The sequence below is a fragment of the Adiantum capillus-veneris genome, chromosome 23 (assembly GCF_014529385.1).
Source record: "Adiantum capillus-veneris isolate H3 chromosome 23, ASM1452938v2, whole genome shotgun sequence".
In the NCBI taxonomy this organism is placed as follows: Eukaryota; Viridiplantae; Streptophyta; class Polypodiopsida; order Polypodiales; family Pteridaceae; genus Adiantum; species Adiantum capillus-veneris.
The window spans coordinates 40,641,721-40,654,963 of record NC_140953.1 but is presented as its reverse complement, the minus strand read 5'-3'; the positions used below and the strand labels follow the sequence as shown (position 1 = coordinate 40,654,963).

General features: G+C 39.1%; 1 pseudogene; it reads right to left on the bottom strand.

The window, feature by feature from the left end:
- Nucleotides 1-1,880: 1,880 nt before the first annotated feature.
- LOC147427687 (uncharacterized) lies at nucleotides 1,881-12,647 on the bottom strand (annotated as a pseudogene).
- Nucleotides 12,648-13,243: the final 596 nt, after the last annotated feature.

Below are 13,243 nucleotides of genomic sequence, written 5' to 3'. Positions count from 1 at the left end.
TGCATAATGTACATTAGGATCATAATTGCACTTTGCACTAAAAGCCCATTCTGCATCAACATCAGCATCACAGTCTCCTTTCACAGAAGACTCAAAATAGCTGCATTTGCAGTGGAACCAGCCTCTTTCTTCTTAGCCTCTTTGGCCTTCAACTTAGGACACTGCTTGATCAAATTATCATTAGCTTTATGATAATGGCAACCCATTTTCTTTTTTCCCTTATCACCAAAATTCCTTGACAAATTGTTGCCAGCAGAAGTATTAGAAACATGTGATTTACCACTCGCAAAAGAACCATGAGAAGTGGCTACATTGTTGTTACCACCTTTTCTTTGAGCAACAATAAAGGCACATTCAACTACACGTTGTCTTGTCGTGTTTTTTCTGGAAAGTGACTCTTGCAATAACAATGTGCATAATGCATCAAACTTGACAACTTCAAGATTTCCTTGGGTCATAAGTCTTCAAGTACTAGCAAAAGTCAGGTAAGAATCTGACAAAAAGCATCAAGAACAGTCTGCACAAGAAAACTATCTAAAATGACTTCACATGTAAAAATAAGTTGCTTATTGATATCCTTGACACTAGCAAGAAAAGTGTCCATGTCATCTTCCTCATGCATAATCTTCGACTCCAGCTCTTTACGCCACAATGCAATTTTTGCCTCATTGCGACTTGCATAAAGTCCAACCAGAATATCCCAAGCCTGTTTTGCAGATTTTACTGAAAAAATGTGGGGATTAATAGTGCACTTCACAGACAACACAATCAGTGCATGAGCTTGTGCATCTTTTACATCCCAACGAGCTTGCTCAGTCGTAGGCAAATCAGCTCTAGCAGCAGCAACCTTGCCACCAAAACTTGCAACATCCTCAACATCGCCTACATCCTAAGATCGAAGACATACATCAATGCCCTGCACAATGTTCCGAACGCCCTTTGACGCAAGAACATGCTGCATCATATAGGCTTACATAGGGTAATTGTACCCATCCAATCTGTCCTCAATAGCAAACATCTTGAACACATTTGTGTTGTTGTCACCCATGGTAAATGTTGCACCTGATGTGAAAAGTTCCCGAAAAGAGGAGAAACAAAGTGGTAACAACACGTGCTATAGAACACAAACCATAGAAGACTGTAAGGGACCTGTTATGAAAAAAATAGAACTGACAAAATTTATGCACAAAATGACAAAATAGCCTGCATTGTACTGCCTATAGTGGAAACAAAGGCCAAAATGAGCCCGAATAAAAAATCTGAGCAGACCACGCTCAACGAACTTTCCCAAAATATTTGTCGACTTGCGAATGCTCGCCAAAGCTCACAGAGATCGCAGAAAGTGAGTAGGCATGTGCTTGAATTGCTGGTGACTACTATGATACCAATTGTTGGAATTAGGGTTACAAGAAAACACACACAACTTGGAGAAGACAAAGAAAGCTCAAGGCACACAATAGAGAGTGTATTACTTAGTGTGCAAATGAAAGATAAGATAGCCCTAGAGTGATGGGCGTATATACAATGCACGGGGGGAAAAACCTCCTAGTGAGTGAAAAAATGCCCCTACGGTCCTAAGTGTGTTCACACACATCACTACCACATGTCTATGGTAACACATTTGTAGGTGTAGTGTCAGACAGTTGAGTGTTATGCAATGATTTTTCATCAGGATCGTCATATATATGTGTTTGTAGTATAGTCTCCATCAGCATCTTGGAGTCGTGGATTTTGACATGCTTCTTGAGCTCTAGTGTCAACCCATGGATGAATCCACACGCTTGCTAAATAGTATCTAAATCCTCCAGCTTGAGAATCACATCATGATAGTGCGTTATATACTCCAATAGTGTCTTATGCTAATGCACAGAGCACTTGTCTTACGCATACCAATTTTTGTAACCAGTTACATACCCTTGCGTATCAATCACAAATCTACCAACTTTCTTGAGATCAAGAAGCAAACACTTCAGCTCAACAAGGTTGCTCTCATATAGATGCAGGAAACTACGCAAGAGAAGAAGCACCTGATCAACAACTTTACCATGCAACACAACTAAAATTGTCTTTCCCTCACGGTAAGTTAATAAGCGATCCTGGAGTGCAAAAACTGAATCAATTTGAGCCGCTTTATCACAAGCAAAACAATATGGATTGGAGCTCTGATGGTTAACTTGATTACCCTTACAAAAACCATAAATGTACTCAAGTCTAAGGCCATTCATATTTCAAGAGCTCCAAAGACCTATACATTTTTGAAACATAATTATATGTAGTTCATAAAGGATTAGCACACAAGAACTATAAAGATGTGCTCACCTTGTCGCCAAAACCTAAGAGTACAAGTTATTTAGCATGTATATCTTGGAAGAGCGGCTTCAACTTCTTGTGCAAAGGGCACAAAAAAGTGTAATCTACAATTTATAATGTGTTGAAAAATTTCTTGAAGACATTTACATTATGAGTGACGCATGTATAGCATCCATGCTCTTTAACTTCATTGACCATGTAATGATAATCAATCCTCCAAGATGGGATAAATTGTGTGCATCTATTACATGTGTCAATGCAAGGGACTTGCCATACATTGTGTGCGAGCCACAAATGGCTGCAAGCACACAACCAACCTAATCTAGCAAGCTCAAGAGAGCAAGGGTGTGTCACTCACCGCCCTACGCTCGCCTTCGTGGAGGATTCCTCACCGCGAAGAAAAGGGAGCTACCGCCATGCCACGCTCAACCGTCTCGCCACCACCGTGTCGTCGCAATGCTCGATCACACACACACACTCTCTCTCTCTCTCTCTCTCTCTCACGTGCGCACACACACACACACACACACACACACACACACACACACACACACACAAGGAGATGAAGAAGAAGATGGAGATGGAGCAAGAGCACTCTTCAATTGCACAAATGAGAGAATGAGTGATTTTAGGTTTAGGTGACTTTTATCTAAGCTCACCCATTCACACTTGGGTGCCCATGCTTAGCCAATGAACCCTTGAATGTTCTAATTAGAGTGCACTTCTTATCGGCGATCACTCTTACCTATTTCCTAACATGACTACTTATAGAAGTGGACACCAGTGGTTAACATGCCCTCCTTCCTGATGTAGATTCCGTCCTCGGAATATAACAGTGCAGCATCGGGATCCACGATAGGAGTACTTGTAGTAGCAGAAGAAAAACGACATTGTGAAAGCTCAAAGGCAGCCTATGCAAGCGTGCAATAAGTGAGATGCATACATGATATTCTAGGAAATAGAAAAAAAAATCATGAATTGTAACATTGCCAACTAGAACAAGCATACTACCTGAATGAAATGCAATTGAGTTAAGGTCTATTAGGTTGACTCTAAGAGAAGTACACAAGAGCTAGGGCTAAAGTAAGTACTAGATTGACCAACGTTAATTAAAAAATGTCGACTAAAGAGTAGTTAACCCTAGGAATGCTCGTCGGGGTCTAAAGACTAGTGATCTTGTCACTTATACCACTTAAGTGTTATCAACATATAATACAAGGAATTTTGTGCTATAATTTGCTTTCTTTCTTTTTTGGTCTTTTTTTTGTTGTTGGTGTCATAGTTGCTACAACTAGCTGGGGGACTCGAGGTCTCAAATACCAGTAGCTGGGAGACTCGAGGTCTCAAATACTAGCTTAACACATGGACTTCCACAACACAACTCACACGTAGGTGGAATAAGCTAGAGAGAACTATATCCTCATAGCCTAAAACATTACTAAAGTTACTACAATTAATAGACTATTTAGGAATTAAAGTCAGCAATCAAGTGGCCTAGTTTAGCCTAAGGTCCTGATACCTACTTAAAGCCAACTAATAGACCAAACTCAAAGAGAAGAACAAGGTACTAGAAGTTTGAAAAAATTATAGCATCTAAATTGGCAATGTCACAACTTCATAAATTTTATGCATTGTTAGAAACTCAAATGACAAGATGCAAACATGTAACTGTGGAAAGCATAGATAAAAGGAAGTAGTACACCTGATATAATGGAGAAGATTCATTGTAACATGTAAACATCCATTGTTGTTATCCTTCGAAGGCATCCTTATATAGTTACAAACTGCACAATAGTCACCACCAAACATCCACCTTCCAGAGGCACATCAATGGGAAAAAAGAACTTTGCTAATCACTAAACTCTAAAACAGAAACACTCCTATCGTACTAATCCTACCTATCCTCCATCACTCGAGTGATGAGGATCAAAGGTGTTTGATGACATAGGTTTTTGTTTCAATGTACCGGATGTGACATGTGTAGGTATGGGTCAATGATTTTGACTAGTATTGTGCACACTCGTTTGCTAATTGCTCTTGCTCTTTACTATTTTTAATTTTTAATTTTTTTTAATTTTTAAACTAGGGTGGTTAGTTACTATATATCTATATATATACAATCCCTAAAATCAGAAAGTTCAAGGGTCAGGGAAAGAAGAGTAAGAGGGAAATAATTCAATAGGTTGACGTGAATGAAGACTCCCCCCTTCTTTGGGTAGATCATATCTTTTGGAACGATGTCGTCACCCTTTGAAACCAATTGTTCCAAGTTGTTATGGGTGAAGGCTTTAACCAATAGTTTTCTATTACCTTGGGTGTCTCATCGAGTTGCAAGGGTGGTAAGGTACTCTCCCATGAACGAACTTGAAGTAGTGCATTAGGTAATAACTGAACAATGGAAGGTGTTGAATCTTTTGTAGCTTCATGGAGGCGGTTTATGGTAGGTGGAGGTTGTGTAGAAGCTTTTACCTCTATGGATGCATTACATGAGGAGCTAGAAGCTTCATGGAACGTCCCTTTTCTTGAGCTAAGCCGAATAGATTGTTTTTTCCTTGGAACCCAAACTAGCTCTGGAATAGGTGTGTAGCATTCTGTGATCTTTCCCTTCCCATGGTCTTCCATTGGCTTTGGAATCACAAGATTTGACTCACATGGTTTCTTAGTGGATAGAGAAGGACACGATTTACGTTTAGGTACCCAAATTTGATCATTTCCACCATAGTAGCCTTGGGCTTCTAATAATTGTTTGGGAATCCAACATGATTGGTTTTCACCTTTTTAACCCGAGTCGACGCCTTTGTTCAAGGTTTCCTTTGTGAATTAACTTGAACCATAGGGGGGTCCGATAACGATACCTTTGGGACCCATTGATATGTACCCTTGGTTAGATCACGATGAAGAGGGGGAATGGGGGAACACACCCGGCACAAACACAAGGGCCTCTTTATAGCTCAGGGTATTCACAACACCCCTATCCTCTCGGAAAACACCTTCAAACACACAACTCACACTAGCAGACCACTGCCTGCTCGATTACCACTGCTCCCGCACTCCACAAAACCACCACACGACGCACACCTATTGCCACAGTCTGTGAGTGTTACCGTTCTCCGAGCTATGTTTTCTGAGCGATCCTAGTTTCCGAGCAAGTCTTGGCGGAAGGGTACTCCATAGAAGGGTACTCCTATTAGACAAGGTGGTCTTGTATGCAGTTATCCATGTAAACTACAAAGCTATAAACTAGATCACGTTCTTGAATACATATTGACAAGAATGAATTTTGGTGCTTGAAAAGGACATAGAGAACTTTACCTACAAGAGGATACATGCTGCATTGATCAATACAAATGGAATGCCTAAATCAATTGTTTATTTATATACACTCTAATCTCATGTCTAGAGAGAGAGAGAGAGAGAGAGAGAGAGAGAGAGAGAATGCAAGATTGCAACAATAACAATACACATTTAAATGGAAGACTCTTGGATACTAAATTTTTGTTATCAAAAAGACATCACATATTATAGCTGAAAATAAGGATTTTATGTACGATCAATGAAACAAAATGTAACAATAATTTACAATGATTCAAATTCATCATCAATGTAAATGTTTTGAATGTAGTGATGCTCTTCCCGTTCCATGTCGAATCGTTTTCTCTAGACATGCTCTTTGCCATTGCTTCGGCATACACGGGCAATTGACTTTGCATGGAAGGAATAAACAAAATCTTAATACATATAAAGAAATCCATACAAAGGAAAAAGATTAACATATTCAAATATAACATCTAATACATAACATTTCCAATGTAAAATGTGTTTCCTAGATCGTGAGTAATCCATATATTGTCACCAACCATGATAGAACAAAAGCATATCCAAATATGGCAATACAAGCCAAACAACACATAAACATATATTGGAATACTACTATTTATCTAGAGCTGGCAATAATTTCTATACCAAAAAATTCATACAAAGGGAGAAGATTAACATATGAACAACATAACATCCAAGAACATAACATTTCCGAAGTAAACTATGTTCCAAAACCCATGAGTTTTACTAAATGTCAATCTGCGACAAAATAAGGGCATAATTAAACATGGCAATATAAACCAAACATCACATAAAAACAAACCACACTTGAAAGAAGTCCATAATAGTATTAGTCTCAAGGGACAAGGGCCTCACTAGTCATACGGATTGAAACCTGCAAGTGGATCCACCTCATCATCTGCCTGCGGCCTACTAACATCATCATGGCTGCCCTGTTGCATGTAAGCCAAAAGGAGAGGCTCTACATACGTGGTCATCAAAAATGTATCCACATCAATAGATGCACATACTCTACCAGTGTGCATGCATGTCTTAAGAATAGGCGCAGTACCACATCCCATCTCAATGCACACACCACCTCGACGACAGTACATGTGTACAAAGCATGCTAAAAATGTATGACTCCTCTCTAGTCCCCCACGCCATTGCTGCCCGATAGGGTCCAAAGCACGCAAATTATCCGAAAGATAATGGTAGGCGAGGGTATCTAAAGGATGCATGCCGAAGGACTCAAAGAGAGGTGTACTCTCTGCAATGAAAATAGGAGGATCTGTAGCTCGACGTCGAACCATAAAAAGCATTGACGTAGAACACTAGCAACAAAAGATAATAATATCCAATTAAACCTTAATTCAAGAAACACATGTAGTTTTGAGCATTTGAATAGAATATAATCATCACTATACTCAAATCTGTGCGAATACCACCAATCTCTTTGAATCCATACGTAGAATGGTGAATGACAACCACTCGTCTCACTATCTCCAAATCGTAAACGCGAACATAGCGCTCAATCCACCCAATTGTGAAATCACCTATAATATAATTGCACCATCTTAGAAAAGTTTCAATAAGTAGAAACATACAAAATAAACATAAATATTAGCAAGTATTAACTTTAACAAATACCTGCCATAGAGGCCATCACCAATAACCATCCCAAATCTCCCAAAGTAGATGCTGCCAAAGCAATCTCATAGCGTACATGTTCCTCAGAAACAAAATCCCAGGTGGGACAAGGATCGTCACCACCTTGAGTGCCTCCAAATGGCAAGTCAAGAAAAATGAAGTTAGCTGCCCAATCCACAGTCTTTCCCCTCTGTGTAATTAACCCCTGAAGGCTTATTTTGCTTGATGAACTCGTGCACACTATAGAAGGTATCATTTTTTCTTCCTCCCGTAAAATCCTTCCCAATGGTGATGTAATCACCAACCACTACAATGCTTTTGGGATTCTCAACATGAGGCATGTATCCCAAATAATGCGTTGCAAGATAAATAAATTGTGTAGTCCTTTTGGAAAGTCTCTTTTGACCTTTTAGAGTATTCCCTTCAGGATCACAAGAGCATGATATCAATATGTTTTCCTCTCAAAACACATACAAATAAGAGAAGAGAGAGAGAGAGAGAGAGAGAGAGAGAGAGAGAGAGAGAGAGAGAGAGAGAGAGAGAGAGAGAGAGAGACTCTGTGTATGTGTGCAAAGACATAACTTGGATACTTGAGAGACATACACAATAGAGTAATGTATGCAGAAACATGATATATATATATATATATATATATATATATATATATATATATATATATATATATATATATATATATATATATATATATATATATATATATATATATATATATAAGTACTTACATGCATAAACAGACATTTATATATCTATGTATATGTATGCAAGTAAGTAGGTATATATATGTGTGTGCGTGTATTTAAACACTATTAAAAAATTCACTAAAGAATCAAAATAGATTTGGATCTTGAAATTCAAACTTTGAATGCAATCCTCTGTTTCCAGGTCCTCCATATGATGAGAAATATCAAAGGACTTTTGGCTTTCAACATCAATCCTTTGTTTCTCAACATGCTTCTCTTTTTGTTTATCTAAACAACAATAGAATAAAGAACAAAACGTTATTGAAAACCAACAAATACATGATACATGATTCAAAATTTTACTTATACAAAATTTCAAATTATCATACTCTTTCTTTGGTCCACTTCTTTTGGAATCATGGTTGATATTTGTGAATAGAGCTCCTTCTCTCTATTCAAAACATGACCTCCTTCAAGATCTATCCACCATGGACAATTGTCAAGCTCCGATCGTGTACATTGATGCATAGCATGTGGGTACATACAAGTCTCTTCATTCAAGGTCAATAGCCATTGCTTTGCCCTAACTGGAATACTTGGCACATGACCTTTTCCTTGCAAGCAAACAAAGTACCTACCATGGACAATGAAACAATTATCAAAGACATGATTTTATCTTTGATATGAAATTAAAGTAACTATCAAGTAAATTCATTCACACATCTTCACCTAAAAAGTAGCCTCATAGAAGCTTTCCATATCATATCCTCTTTCTTGAGAGGTTTATCATTGCTCTTCTTCTCCTTTGGCTCTCCTCGAACCTCAAGAGGAAACAGATATGTCCTCATCTCTATCTTCATCTCTTCATAGAAGTCAAACAGGGAGAGATCAAGAGGAACAATTACCCCTCCCGGCACATCCATAAAATCGACCGACACCTCCGTAGCTTTATGGTATATCTTCTCAAGCACAGCTTCTCTTCTAAGCCAACTTTAAGACGAAAACATAAATTCATGTATTATTTTTGTTAGCCTATAAACCATGCAATCTATACAATCATGAAAAATATTAGGAACTCACTGTCTATAAAGGTGATCCCCTCGTGCAAGGCCATACATAGATTTTGTTGCTTTGTTTGCCTCCAACAAAGTCAACCAAAAGATTTTTGACTCCATTTGAACATCACATAAAGCCAATAAATTCAATTTCTCAAGCGTTGCAAAACTTTCGGGCCCCCACTTGAGAGACCATACTTTTGACCTCCAAGTATCTCCATGCTTGGGATCGACAATATTAAGGATCTAAAATTAACTTAGTGAAGTCAATAATTTATATAAGAAAAGTAACTACAAACACATAGTTGTTCATTGAGAAAGACTCACCTTTCCAATCCTATCACCATATCTTGAAGCCAACTCTTCATTCTCCTTCTCTTCATCTGACATTTTTAGTCTTGCCTCTTCAACCTTCTTGTTTAGTGCTTTACTTATTTGCACCTAGAAAAACAAGGGAAGGAGTCAAATCCATTGTGACAAGCATAGCAGTACTAAATTCATGTTAGAAATATATGCTACTTAAAACTTACATTAAAAACTAGCTTTCCGAGATATCTGCGTGTAAGAGGACACCAAGGCTCAACACCCTTGGTACTCTTCTTTCTGATACGTGCAATCAACATTCTATCTCTCTCAGGTAGGTCTTTTAGGTACTCCCCATGATCAGCAGAACAAATATTTGCACAATTTACTAGTTCATCCCTCAATGTTGTGGTCACCAAGGCATGTGTATTCAAACTACATGTTCAAAAGCAAGATAAATTAACATAAACATAAATAAACTTGAGAACTATCATAACCAAAAAGATAAGAAAGGAGACTCACTAGTTCATCCTCTGTAAACTTGTAAGAAGGGCAATCTCACTAACCCTGGTAGGGTCAATAATAGTACAAAGCACACGACAATGCTTCACTTTTGTTTCTTTGAAGCATTCTTTAATAGCAGATGTCCATGCCACGGTACGATGGTTGCCTTCCCAAACATAGAACATGTGACCCATTAGTTCCTAAAGTCCAGGTTTCAGAATGAGGTCAGCTTCAAACTCTTCGTTAACCTCATGCCAATAGGATCCCAATCCCTCTATATTGCTTCATCCACAATTGAAACTTCTTTGTCCCTCGTCCAAATGGAAACAATAAATGCTACTTTCTCTGCCACATAACCCTCTCTAGCAAATGCTATTTTCAAGCCCGAAAGATCATCGCGAAGACCCCTTACCCTTGCATAAGGAATTAGTCTACAAAGAGGAATGGGTGGACAATGGTGACAGCTGAACATCCTTGTTTTCTGAAGAATGTCCTCTCCCATATCCATGTAAATCTTGTTCTCTTCATTGGATGGCTCTACAGAAGGTACCTCTGGCCTAACAACATAAGGGACAATCATCATACTTGCCTCTTGTTGAGCAACCCCTGAAGCATCCAGAGTTTGGATCTCAACCTCTTCCTCAACATCATTTTGCTCGAGCACTCTGCTTATGTCATCTTGACTCTCCTCTGGTTGAGATGAACCTCCGGTTTTCCTTAATCGCTTACGACCCCCTGCAACACCCGGAGGACTGCAAAGAGAAACAAATAAAAAAGTCTTTGTTAGAAAAGCATCCCAAATAAAAAAAAAACAAATTGAAAAAAACACCCCAAAAGCAGGCCGTGCCGACGCAGCCTGCTTTTGAGGTGTTTTTTTGCAATTTGCATGCCATTTATACTCGCAACTTAAATTGGCCAAATGCAATCCTTTTCTAATTTTCATGACTAATTTGTTGCAGCTATAAGACTGCAAGAGAAACAAATAAAAAAGTCTTTGTTAGAAAAGCATCCCAAATTTAAAAAAAAAACAAATTGAAAAAAAACACCCCAAAAGCAGGCCGTGCCGACGCGGCCTGCTTTTGAGGTGTTCTTTTGCAATTTGCATGCCATTTATACTCGCAACTTAAATTGGCCAAATGCAATCCTTTTCTAATTTTCATGACTAATTTGTTGCAGCTATAAGACTGCAAAGGGAAACAAATAAAAAAGTCTTTGTTAGAAAGGCATGCAAATTGCAAAAAAACACCCCAAAAGCAGGCCGTGCCGACGCGGCCTGCTTTTGAGGTGTTTTTTTGCAATTTACATGCCATTTATACTCGCAACTTAAATTGGCCAAATGCAATCCTTTTCTAATTTTCATGACTAATTTGTTGCAGCTATAAGATTGCAAAGAGAAACAAATAAAAAAGTCTTTGTTAGAAAAGCATCCCAAATTTAAAAAAACACCCCAAAAGCAGGCCGTGCCAACGCGGCCTGCTTTTGAGGTGTTTTTTGGCAATTTGCATGCCATTTATACTCGCAACTTAAGCATTCTACCGCTTATAAAAGAAGGGCAGGAAATACGATAAGCTGATTAGGCTAAAGACGATAAGCTGATCAGGATCATCAGGAGCATCCCCCCAATCCTGAGAGTGTACATTGTCTGAGGTGTTGTCAAAGCAACTGCCATACAAACAAGCAATAAAAAATCTTGTCAATGTACTCACAATCACAGCTAACCTTCGTAGGCATGGTTCAAAGCGGTGCCTTGGTTTTTGCATACTTCAAACCACATACATACAACCCATAAGGCACATGCTACGATACTTTACCAATTTCACCTGCCTTGAGTTCCGTTCTGAAGTACCTTCCTCACATATAGAACAGACATAAGCAACAGCATAGAGAACAGACACATTAGATGAAAACACCTTGGTTCACTGATCTGGAGCATGATAGCTGAAGTCTATTGAGGTCTCCAAGGACAGCCCCGCACTTGCCAATGATTCAGGAGGCTAAAGCAGTATAGGGCTATGGTCAGTACTAAACTGCATTGCAAAATTAATGGACTATTCCGGTCATGCAGGTCCTTCATTGATGAACTATTCCAATCATGCAGGTTGTGTACTTCACTAATGGACTATTCCGATCATGCAGGTCCTTCGAAAAGGCTCATAAAAGTGCTGGACTTAATCCCCATAGCCTCCTCAGACAAAATGCAAAAAAACACCCCAAAAGCAGGCCGCGCCGGCGCGCCCTACTTTTGGGGTGTTTTTTTGCATTTTGTTTGTAAAAACACACACACAAATGGTGTGCACTGCAAGATGATTCCGCAAAAATCTGAGGGATTTTGCAGATAAATTGACACAAATTATCATTGAAGCAAATTCATTCAGTTCAAGGGGAGCTTTGAAATTCCTGCCCGGTTTTTGAGGACTGCTAAGCACACCAACTCATAGAGCTCAATGTAGACAGTAGGAAGATAATGCGTGCACTTTGCTGCTGCTTGGGTAAAGTTAAGAGCAGTCAACTTTACATCCAAGAGCACCACAGATCCCATAACTTCCAAGCAGCCCTCATTCTTTGTAAACACTGACCATAACAAGGCCAGTAATGAAAACAGATAAACAAACACGAGATAGCTCCACAGTAGCAGTCACAACTCTTCCCAAAAAAACCCACAGGTGCTTTTCCTTTCCAGACTTGTTATTTAACATTGGACAACTTGAAACACGAGATAGCTTCATAGTAGCAGTCACAAGTCATGGACCCAACTCTTCCCATTGGACAACATGTGAGCCACAAATAAAATATCCAAATTACCCATGTCAAATCAAGACCTTGTCCCCATCAGTGGCTGTGACAGGGATCTCTGAAGCTCAAGTGTGAGGGTTAACAAATGGGATCTCTGAAGCTCAAATGTGATTTTGCGTGCTGAAGCGCAAGCTGAAATCGCCCATAGCACTAGCTGAAATCGACTAACGCATATACCATAAACTGAAAACTGAAAGCGAAAATTAAAATCGCTTATGATTCCAAAAAACGAAAACTGAAATGATTTCGTGGGACAAAAACGAAAACTAAAATCGCAGATGATTCCAAAAAACACCAGAAAAGGAGGACGCGCCGGCGCATCCTCCTTTTGATGAGTTTTTTTAGCATGGGAAATAGAGCAGAAATGTACCTCTGAGGCATTTTTTTCGATTTCTTCATCTTCGCATGTTCGCTATGTTCTTCCCTTTCGACTCAGAATAGCCCCAACTTTAGAGAACTTTTGAGGTATGGGGAGAGAGAGAGAGAGAGAGAGAGAGAGAGAGAGAGAGAGAGAGAGAGAGAGAGAGAGAGAGAGAGAGAGAGAGAGAGAGAGAGAGAGGAGGAAGAATAAGAGAAATTTAACTTCGTAGGAAACTATCCCAAGAGACC